The 10,237-nt window shown below is 47.4% G+C and overlaps 1 long non-coding RNA gene across 1 annotated transcript in view; it reads left to right on the forward strand.

Annotated features, from left to right (window-relative positions):
• LOC148213585 (uncharacterized) overlaps window positions 1-3,644 on the forward strand; it is a 30,663-nt gene extending 27,019 nt beyond the window's left edge. Inside the window, exons 2-3 of the long non-coding RNA XR_015794265.1 lie at window positions 1,479-1,636; window positions 3,224-3,644. This is a non-coding gene — a long non-coding RNA (uncharacterized LOC148213585). The remainder of the gene's footprint in view (window positions 1-1,478; window positions 1,637-3,223) is intronic.
• The last annotated feature ends 6,593 nt before the right edge of the window (window positions 3,645-10,237 follow it).

The raw sequence follows: 10,237 nt of genomic DNA on the forward strand, positions 1-10,237 counted from the left end.
TTAAGATTTTTTTTATTGTTTCATTTTACTGTATACTGCCCAGAGTGACATTAATGAGATGGGTGGCTATATACATTTGATAAATAAATAAAATACTTAACATTTTTGAAAGTTTAGTTAGGATTATGTTGATTATATAAGAGGACTGTTCATTTTTCATGTGTTTGGAAGGAATTTGGGCATTTTGTTTTTAAATTATGTTAAGCCTATTTTGGTCTAGTTTGTAAGCATTTCTTTCCTCAAATATGATATTTAATATTGTACTATTATTTTTTGGTAATAACAGTCAAAGGGACTGCAAAAAAAAAAAAAAGGATTTCAGAGGTTGTGTGTGACTCTGGAGCCACTGGTTGCCCATCTCTATACCCAGTCATAAACTAGAGTTTGCAAGTCATAATGGCTGCCTTTACACAATACATAAGCACAAAGCACTTTATGACTTAATTATAGGAATGTTTGAATCCAATTTTAACTCAGTCTGTGCTTTGCCTCAGCTAGGTTGCTCTAACAATTTTCCTCCCTTTTCCAACAATATGCAGTATCTCTCACGAGCAGCAAAGTGCTGCCTCATCCATATGATCCAAAACAGAGCATTCCTCCCAGGCATGTAAGGGGGGGAGGAAAATTTGCAGCAGGTTTTACTCTATGTACCTCTAGTTGTTTCTGAATACAGGGCTCCTAACTCTACCAAAAGTCACTCTGCAGTATTCTTCTTCCTCTTCTTCCCCCTTCTCCTCCAGTCTTTCTTTCTGCCCTAAGTGTCCACATTAATAATATGGAGAGAGACAATAGAATGCCTTCATAGTTGCTACTAACATTCTGGACATTTGGGGAGGGGGGTGGGATGTTTCAGAACACTAATGTTGACTGACAGCCAATAGTACTGAAATGCTCTACAAATTTTGTATTGTTTTATAGACAAAGCAGTAGCAGAAATAACATCCCAGTAATGTCTGGCAAATGGTCTGTATATAAAACTTGCCATGGGAGCACAGTCAACAAAGCAGGAAGGAATAGGATTGTATTTGCTAGCATTATATTCAAGCTCAAGAAGATTAATTGAATTATCTGAGGATATATTTTAAAAGGCCCCTATTGCAGGGCCAATTAACACTAAATGATGCTTCTGGCTGCTTCTTAAGCCAACTTCAGAAATTTCAGTCCAGATGGAAGTGGGCTGGCAACTGGGCCAGGCTGATTCTCAGCCCAGACTATAGCCACAAGACTTGTCTGGTCATTCCCCTGCTTCTGGCCTTTCCCATATGTGCAGGCAAAACAAGCCTCACTGGCTGGCTGCTATGTGGAATGGCCTACCAGTGTCTGCCTTTTCCAGTTAGGAATTGTTCTCTCCTTGTTTGTCTCCATGGCATTTCTTTGCTTTCCCAGATATTTGTGCACATAGGTGCCTTCAAACTCCCTTCTCACATTATTCTCCTTCGACACTAATCCTCTCATATTCCTTTTTCTCCTTATTGTAGCATCGTTACTAGGTTGCCGCAACAATCAAAGCAACAATGGACAGGCTGTTCTTTGGTTCCTACCTTCCTCTGTTGGTCCATGGAAACTTCATAAAAAAGAACTGATAGTTCAGCTTCATAGAGACAAAGCAGCAACATTCCTACATTGCAACTTAAAGGTACTTAAAAATATAAAGGGAAAGGAGGGAAGACTTTGAGTACAGTGGGCAGGGGGTAGAAAAGTAAGGGGAACATGCTTCACCCAGAAGCAGAAAGGATGTCCATTGAGAGGTGTAAAGGTTGAATAGAATTTGAGCTTCTAGGGTTGAGGATGGTTCATTGGCTTAAGAGGTTATCACTGAATCAACTGCAAAGTTATTAAAAAATGTGGGGAACATAGCAGCTCTGCAGCCCTGGTTCAAACAGCTACACGGGGCAAGGACCAGCCACTGGAAGAGAGGGGGCATGCCAGGGATTACAGCCAATAGGAGCTGAGCCTACTAGCTGGAAACCATCCATTCTGAAAGGCTTAGGATGGTTCAGGTCAAAAACAGAAGTTTTGAACAGATGCAGGGGGCATTTACTATGGGCTGGAAGTGGGAAGAGGACAATTTCATCCACTCCTGCACTCAAGAAGCAGTGAGTGGCCTGTACTGGCAATGGGCCAAGCAGAAATGTGAGCTGCATTGGCTACCAGTGTGCTTCTGGGTGCAATTCAAGGTGCTGGTAATGATCTATAAAGCCCTACATGGCATAGAACCAGGATATTTGAGGGGCTGCCTCTCCCCAGTTACATCTACCCATACCAGCAGGAGAAGCATGTTATGGGTCCCATCTGTTAAGGGATGTCATCTGACAGGATCCAGGAAGAGACCCTTTTCTGCTGTGGCATCTGGCCTTTGGAACATAGATTGGCTGTGATCCTTTTCTGGCATTTAGGAAGGGCCCCTAAGACTTGGCTTTGCCTGGGAATCCAGTACTGGTGGTCTGGAGCCTGCTAAATGGCTATATTGTTACTAAATTGGATTGTACTCTCACAGATTATATTTTTTATGATTTTAATATTTGTTATTGCTTTTGATGAGTTTTGCTGTATGATTTTGCTTCTTTTTTGTATTGCTTTTTGTTTTAACTTTGTGAGGTGCCCAGAGTCACATATGTAAGATGGGTAGCCATATAAATTGGACAAATAAATAAATTGCAAAACTCCTTCCAAATCCAGTATTGTTTGTAAACTGTGTTTAACAACTTACCAAATGGTGCACATCTATCCAATTGTTCCTTAACACATGATGACACAGTGTGATGTGTGAGCTTATATATGAAAAACCTATATGTATATACAATGTAAGATTCACACATTAAAACTGTTGTCTGAGATACCTTCTGGTGATTTTTTCATGCCCTTGTAATAATTGGCCTTGATTCTGTTTACAGTGGTGTTATTATTAATAAAATGAAAAATAATTTTTACTAGGAAAAAAAACTTAAGTAACATCAGCAGCTTTTTGAACACTGCAGTGAATTCATTGGGATTGCATTGGTAGGAATTAGTTTTCACATAGAGAAAAACAACCTGATATCAGATCCAGCTATGGCCAACACAAGAAACAGATGGAAACTGGGCTTCCCAAAAGAGAAGACCATCCAGGCCATTGAATAATCCAGGTGGAAGAAAGGGACACAAACACTAAACACTAACACACAGCAGTTGCTGAAATTCTTTCATAATGGCTTCTTAGCTTTTCTATAATATTTTTTTTCAGAAATTCCTGGATTCTTGTGTACCCATTTAACTGGATCCAGTCTGGCCTACTGAGACGAATTCTGACACCTTTGTAGTGAATGCTAGTGCTACATTCCTACTAAGAAGGTTGATCTTGTGAGAAGGCAGGGAGAAGTGAGGGCCTCAAATGAACCATGTTTGCTAGGGGAGAGCGCTGTGCACCATGGGGCAGCCTTGGGGGGACGGCAGGAGGGAGGATGGGCAGAAGGCACACTCGCACCAGAGTGGAGAGGGACGGCAGGAGGGAGGAAAGACTGCAGGCAAGAGGCACGTTCGCACCAGAGTGAAGAGAAACGGCAGGGGGCGGCTGTCGGGTCAAGTGGGGATTGGAATGTGTATTGCGCTGATTGGATTCGGAAAGTGGAATGTCTGCGGTTTTGCGGTTAATTAGCGGCGCTCCGGGGCGGTAAAAAAGGTGAGATTGTGAGCCAAGCCCTCGTAGGAGGGGGACAGATAGGGGGTATAAAAACCTGTCAGACCTTGCTTCGGGGTTCCTCCATTGCTGCGGGAGGGACCCACCTTTGCAAACGTGCCCAATAAAAACTTCTGTCTACTGGATAACCGAACCCGTGTCTGTCGTTTTCTGACAAAATTGGCGAGCCAGCCAGGAGTCCTCGACGTGGACCGGACTGTGGGGAACCGGTGAGTAATCGGCCGTAACACCCCGTTGAGGTGTCTCCCATTTTCCCCGGAGTCGGGTCCAGGACGGGACTCCAATCGCCAGTCAGACAGAAGTAAAGAGGAAGTCGGCCGACGAGGGGACCTCCGGGAGGTCTGGTGAGTACAGCCTACCCATAATCTCGGGGAGATTAGCGTGGTTACGAGGCGTTGGACGCCGCAAGGGGACAGAAGAGTCCGGGACCTTCTATAAGGTGGGAAACGTAGTCAGGAAGGATGGGTAAGGCGCAGAGTAAGAGTGTAAGGCCAGGGGCCAGTGGGAAAAACGCAGTAGGGGGAATCCCCACGGATTTTCCATTAGGACAATTGTTGCAACAATGGGAGACACCCTGGTTGTGTCCATTCACCAGGGGTCTGGAAAAACCGACCATGATAACTTTGTGCACTAAAGAATGGCCAAAATATCCACTAGTGGACCCCGAATTCCCCTACCATTGGGATACTCTTGGAATCCCCAGTAATTACTGGGTGACCCAACAAAAAAACTACATTGTGGAGCATAAAATGTTAACACAGGAACCCTATGTGGAAGTCTGGTTCCATGTTCATTGGGAGGGGCCTCGACCCAAGTTAGCCAAAATTTTTGTCCAAAAAGAACAGGAAGATGAGGAGGACCTCTGGCTGACTGGACCTCAATGGGGGCCGCCACCTCCTCCTCCTCCTCCTCTTCCTACCGCTCCCCCTCCGGCGCCCCCACCCTATCCCGGGCTGCGGAAAGAGCTGGACCAGCTGAACCAAGACATTCAGAACTTGCCCTTTATTCTAAGGTCGGCCAGTGCCTTCCCCGTCCGGGAAGTCCCGAACGGAACGAACGCACAGGGGGTGACCGTCACCAGTTACGTAACGGTTCCCATCAAACCCAGTGAGTTGAGGGAATTAAAAAAAAAAAAAAAAAAGACCCTCCCTCGTATGCAAGAGAACGCCCATACCGCCGCCGAACAATTGGAACTTTTTCTCGGCCCGGTGGAATACTCCTGGGGGAACTGAATTACATTTTAGCCCACCTCTATACGCCAGAAGAGAGGGGCCAGATTCGGCGAGCTGCGCTCGGGGCTTGGGAGCGAAGGAATGCAAATGTCCCAAATGCCCCGGCCGCAGATACTAAATTCCCTCTGGCAGACCCAAATTGGGATCCCAATAATGCTGAACATCGGGAGAACATGAGAGGAGTTTCCCCCTGTACGACTAGGGGGGTCATGGTTCCCCAACCGGGACCCACGGGGAACCCTTGGTAAACATCACGGTGGGTCCCACTGGCGAGGAACAGCAGTTCCTCGTGGACACCGGAGCCTCTCGAACATCGCTGTGCCAACCGATCCCAGGGATTGCGAAATCCCGGGGCACGTCGGTATCGGTGATGGGGGTGGGAGGCTCTCCGGTCAAGGCAGACGTACTGGAGGGAGTGAGACTGGAGTGGAATGGGAAGGAGGTAACTGCAGATGTGTTACTGATCCCACAGGCGAGAGTGAACTTGCTGGGAAGGGATCTAATGGGTAGTCTAGTAGTGGAGCTGTGGAATGTGGAACAGGCAGAAAGGATGTGTTTGTTGCGAGAGGCGGACGTGGAGGTTGTGAACCCTGAGGTATGGGCAGGGGAGGGGGGGGCGGGTCGGTTTCGCATTGCCCCAATTAGCATCCCCTTGAAACCAGGGGTGACGGGTTTGCGGCAAGCCCAATACCCGCTGTCCCGGGATGGGAGGCGTGGGCTGAAGCAACAACTGAGATGGACGGTGCTGCCCCAGAGGTACACCGAGAGCCCCCTCTTGTTTGGACAGGCATTGGAAGAGAAACTCCAGGGGTTCCGGGCCCTGGGGGTTCTCGGGTGCTGCAGTATGTGGATGATTTGTTGGTGTCTGGAGAGAAGGAAGTAAAGGTGAGAGAAGACTCAGTGGCTTTATTGAACTGGTTGGCTGAGGAAGGATTGAAGGTGTCAAAAGGGAAGGTCCAATTTGTGGAAAGGGAGGTCAAGTATTTAGAACATGTACTCCGGAAGGGCGAGAAGTTGATTGATCCTTCTCGGATACAGGGGATAATGCAGTTGAAGCCCCCTCATACTAAAACGGAGGTGCGGCGGTTTCTGGGTCTAGTAGGATATTGCCGGCTATGGATAGATGAGTACATGAGCAAGGCTCAGTTTCTGTATGAGAAGTTGAAAGGATCATCTGACAGGGTAGAATGGACAGACGGGGACACAGAGAAGTGGGGAGAATTACGAAGGAGCCTGGTGACGGCCCCGGCTCTGGCTCTACCGAACTTGGCCCCCCCTTTCACCTATACGTTACAGCCCATGGGGGAACTGCCATTGGAGTGCTGACTCAGAGACGGGCTGGGAAATATCAACCAGTGGCCTTCCTGAGCAAAGCCCTAGAACCAGTGGTGAGGGGATGGCCGACTTGTGTGCAGGCAGTGGCTGCCGCTGCTGTGCTAGTGACAGAAGGGAAAAAACTCACTTTTGGGAGCCCCGTGATTGTCCATTCAACCCATCAGATCTTAAGTGTGCTTAGTCAGCAGGCGGCTGCTTGGATGACAGAAGGAAGGATGTTGAAATATGAGACAGTTCTCCGGATAAGTCCTGATGTGGTGGTAGGAACAGACAGGAATTTGAACCCAGCGGAATTTCTTGCGGGGAGCGGAAAGAATGGGAGCCGGCGGAGCACGAGTGCTCCACCCTGTTGCAGCTGCAAACAAAGACCCGGGAGGACCTGCAGGAGGTCCCGCTGGAGGAGGGTGAGGTCTGGTTTGTGGATGGGTCTAGCCGAGTAGAGCAGGGACAAAGGAAGTCAGGATATGCGATAGTGACGGCGGAGGGAGAGACAGTAGAGAAGGGGGCACTACCAGCGGACTGGTCGGCTCAGCTGTGTGAAGTGCACGCTTTGAAACGGGCACTAGAGTTGGGAAAGGGAGTGTCCCTCACCGTCTACACAGACTCGCGATACGCCTGGGGAGTAGTGCACACTTTCGGGAAAATTTGGCTGGAACGGGGTTTACTCACAGCTGCTGGAAAGGGAAGGTTGCAGGGAGGAAGCAGGTCATTGGGTTACAATTGAGGGGACCCCAGTAGTGAGCCGTGCTGACATGAGGGGGATGGTGGAGAAACTGCACGAAGGGTCTCACTGGGGGGTGCAGGCTTTGATAGACACTGTAAAGCCGTGGTACTGGAGCCTGGGGGTTCGATGGGAACTCCACACCCCTTGGCATCCTGACTCCAGTGGGAAAGTGGGAAGGGCCAACGGGGTGTTGAAGCAACATCTCACCAAACTGGGATTGGAAACAGGGCTACCTTGGACAAAGACACTTCCGGTTGCCCTGCTTCGAATGCGGACAGCCCCTCGCAAGGATGTGGGGGTCTCCCCATTCGAGCTGATGATGGGAAGACCTTTCCTGGCTCCAATGGGAGAGCCTATCCCCGAGCTAAAGGATGCCTTCCTGAGAAAGTATCTCTTGGTACTGTCACAATCTCTCTTGTCTCTAAGAAAACAGGGACTCCTCGCTCAACGGCCCCCCTTGCTGAAAGACCAACACCCCCACAAGCCAGAGGATTGGGTCCTGATAAAGACGTGGAAGGATGAGAAGCTGAAGCCGTCTTGGGAGGGACCATACCAAGTTCTCCTGACAACTGAATCAGCGGTTCGGACCTGACAGGGGGGTTGGACCCACTACCATCGGGTTAAGCGAGCTCCCGACCCCCGACCATGGACTGCCCAACCGGGAGACGGACTCAAAGTAAAACTTAAAAGGAACTGAACTAAGGCAGGGGAGGAGATGACCAACATAAAGGCGTAGAATTGGCACAGACAGCTTTGATCACTGGGGATGATCCCCGTGGGGGGGGGGATGTTCTATCATTTTGGGTCTTCTCCCATACCAAGACCCTGGACTAATCAAAGGCAAATGGCTCTAAATCTCTTGGGGATAACCAATGCAACTCAATGTGTATATTTCAACAATACCCAGAACCGTACCCCCCCATTGCCCTCAAAAGGTCCTGCTTTCACTTGTGGAGCGGTCTATAATATCCCTTACGCCTCAACCCCTCTATACCTACCTAAAGGTTTCTTTTTGTTATGTGGACATGAAGCTTACACCTATGTTCCAGCCTATAGTTCAGGGGGCCCTTGTGCCATAGGGCGCCTGACCTCTCTATATGCCCTGCCTCCAATGCAAGCGCCCCCATCAAAAGAAAAAAGAAAAAGGGAGCTGCCATCTGATTGTGAGAGTGATGTGACACTCTTGTCCAAAACAGAAGCCATGGCTCTGGCCCTCTCCTTAGTAGGGGTTCCTGCACTAAGCGGAAGAACTTATCTGGACCTAAGGAAGGTGGCCTGCCTCCTGGCTAAAAGTGTCAACCTTACATCCTCTCTCATTGCAGCCCTCACTGAAGAAGTCACTGAGATCAGGAGGGCGGTCATTCAAAATCGGATAGCTATAGACTATCTCCTATTAAGGGCAGGACAAGGCTGTGAATCTTTTCAAGGTCTTTGTTGCTTTAACCTAACCAACAATGAGAATTATATTGAAGCAAAACTAGCCAAGTTGAAGACCTTAGCCTCTCGCATATCCGAGGATCCAGAGGGATGGAATTGGTCGTGGCTCACTAGTTGGTTACCTAACTTTGCTTGGTTAAAACAACTTTCTGTACTAGCCATTGGCTTCATTGCCTTACTGGTCCTAGTATGTTGCTTAATGCAATGCCTCCCTGCTTGTGGGAATTACCTGTCCCAGTGTGTGAAGCCCCGGGTCCGGGACGAGGGAGCAATCCTGTTAGCCAGGTTTGAGGCCCAACAGAGGCGTGAAAAGAAAAAGGGGGATTGTGAGAAGGCAGGGAGAAGTGAGGGCCTCAAACGAACCATGTTTGCTAGGGGAGAGCGCTGTGCACCATGGGGCAGCCTTGGGGGGACGGCAGGAGGGAGGATGGGCAGAAGGCACACTCGCACCAGAGTGGAGAGGGACGGCAGGAGGGAGGAAAGACTGCAGGCAAGAGGCACGTTCGCACCAGAGTGAAGAGAAACGGCAGGGGGCGGCTGTCGGGTCAAGTGGGGATTGGAATGTGTATTGCGCCGATTGGATTCGGAAAGTGGAATGTCTGCGGTTTTGCGGTTAATTAGCGGCGCTCCGGGGCGGTAAAAAAGGTGAGATTGTGAGCCAAGCCCTCGTAGGAGGGGGAGGACAGATAGGGGGTATAAAAACCTGTCAGACCTTGCTTCGGGGTTCCTCCATTGGTGCGGGAGGGACCCAACTTTGCAAACGTGCCCAATAAAAACTTCTGTCTACTGGATAACCGAACCCGTGTCTGTTGTTTTCTGACAATCTATATTACATTAAATTATCCTGATGTTTGCCTGTTTACTGGACTACCCATTTCCCATTCCCAGGCAGTTCAATACAGTAATATAATTATGCATAGGAATGTGTTTTCTAATAGACTCCCATTTAAATACAAATCTGGGTCAATCTTGCTTAAGCAGATAACTATAATTCCCTCTGCTTCCAAATGTGCAACTGATATATGAAAATATCCTATGAAACCCCTGGTATGGAATAAAGTGGGTACTTTTTGTGATATACATTAAAAAGTAGCCTAAAGGCTTTAGAGTCTAACCAGAAAGAGTAATTGGGAATATATAAAAACAAAGAGAAAAGAGAGCTTCCTACAACCTTCCAAACTGGAAAGCTGAATATTGATTTGGCTAATAGACAATAAAGCAATCTGTAAAATCTTAAAACTATTATCTGAAAGTTACTTCTTAGAAACCTTAGGTACACAGGGCCATTAGCAGCACATATCCTTTGAGAGTTCTTGGGGTCATTAGTACAAACCGTACATTCACAACATTACTATCTGGAAATGTAATATAACCCTCTTTAAGGGGAAGGGAAAAAATTATCCTGGATAGGCTTGTGATATCCCTTAGTATTACAGTATATATTAAGAAGCATTTCCAATAGAGGTGAAGCATTTGCTGGGTAAATATGTTGCATAACATACAATTGTATGAAGATTGAAAGCCTTTTTTTTTTTTTTACTAAATCTCTGGATCATGTTCTGATTAATGTTTTATTCAAAAAGAGAATGATGTTCCTATATGGCAGATATCTCTGTGTTGTGTGCAAGCAAATCACCCCTTTCTTTGACAAGGCACAGTGGTCTTTTCTTTGGAAGTGTCAGAAACTCCCCAATTGCCTTTTGAAATGTTGCCCATTCATATGGACATTTACCTGGAAAAAAAGATTCATGGACTTTTATTGAAGGTGAAAAAAGAGAGTTGCAAAAACTGGTCTGCTGATCATCAATATATATGTTTTAAAAAATTAAGATT

This window comes from Python bivittatus, unplaced genomic scaffold (genome assembly GCF_059951505.1).
Source record: "Python bivittatus isolate LINGU-HERP-01145 unplaced genomic scaffold, Pbiv_v1 ctg000980_np1212, whole genome shotgun sequence".
In the NCBI taxonomy this organism is placed as follows: domain Eukaryota; kingdom Metazoa; phylum Chordata; class Lepidosauria; order Squamata; family Pythonidae; genus Python; species Python bivittatus.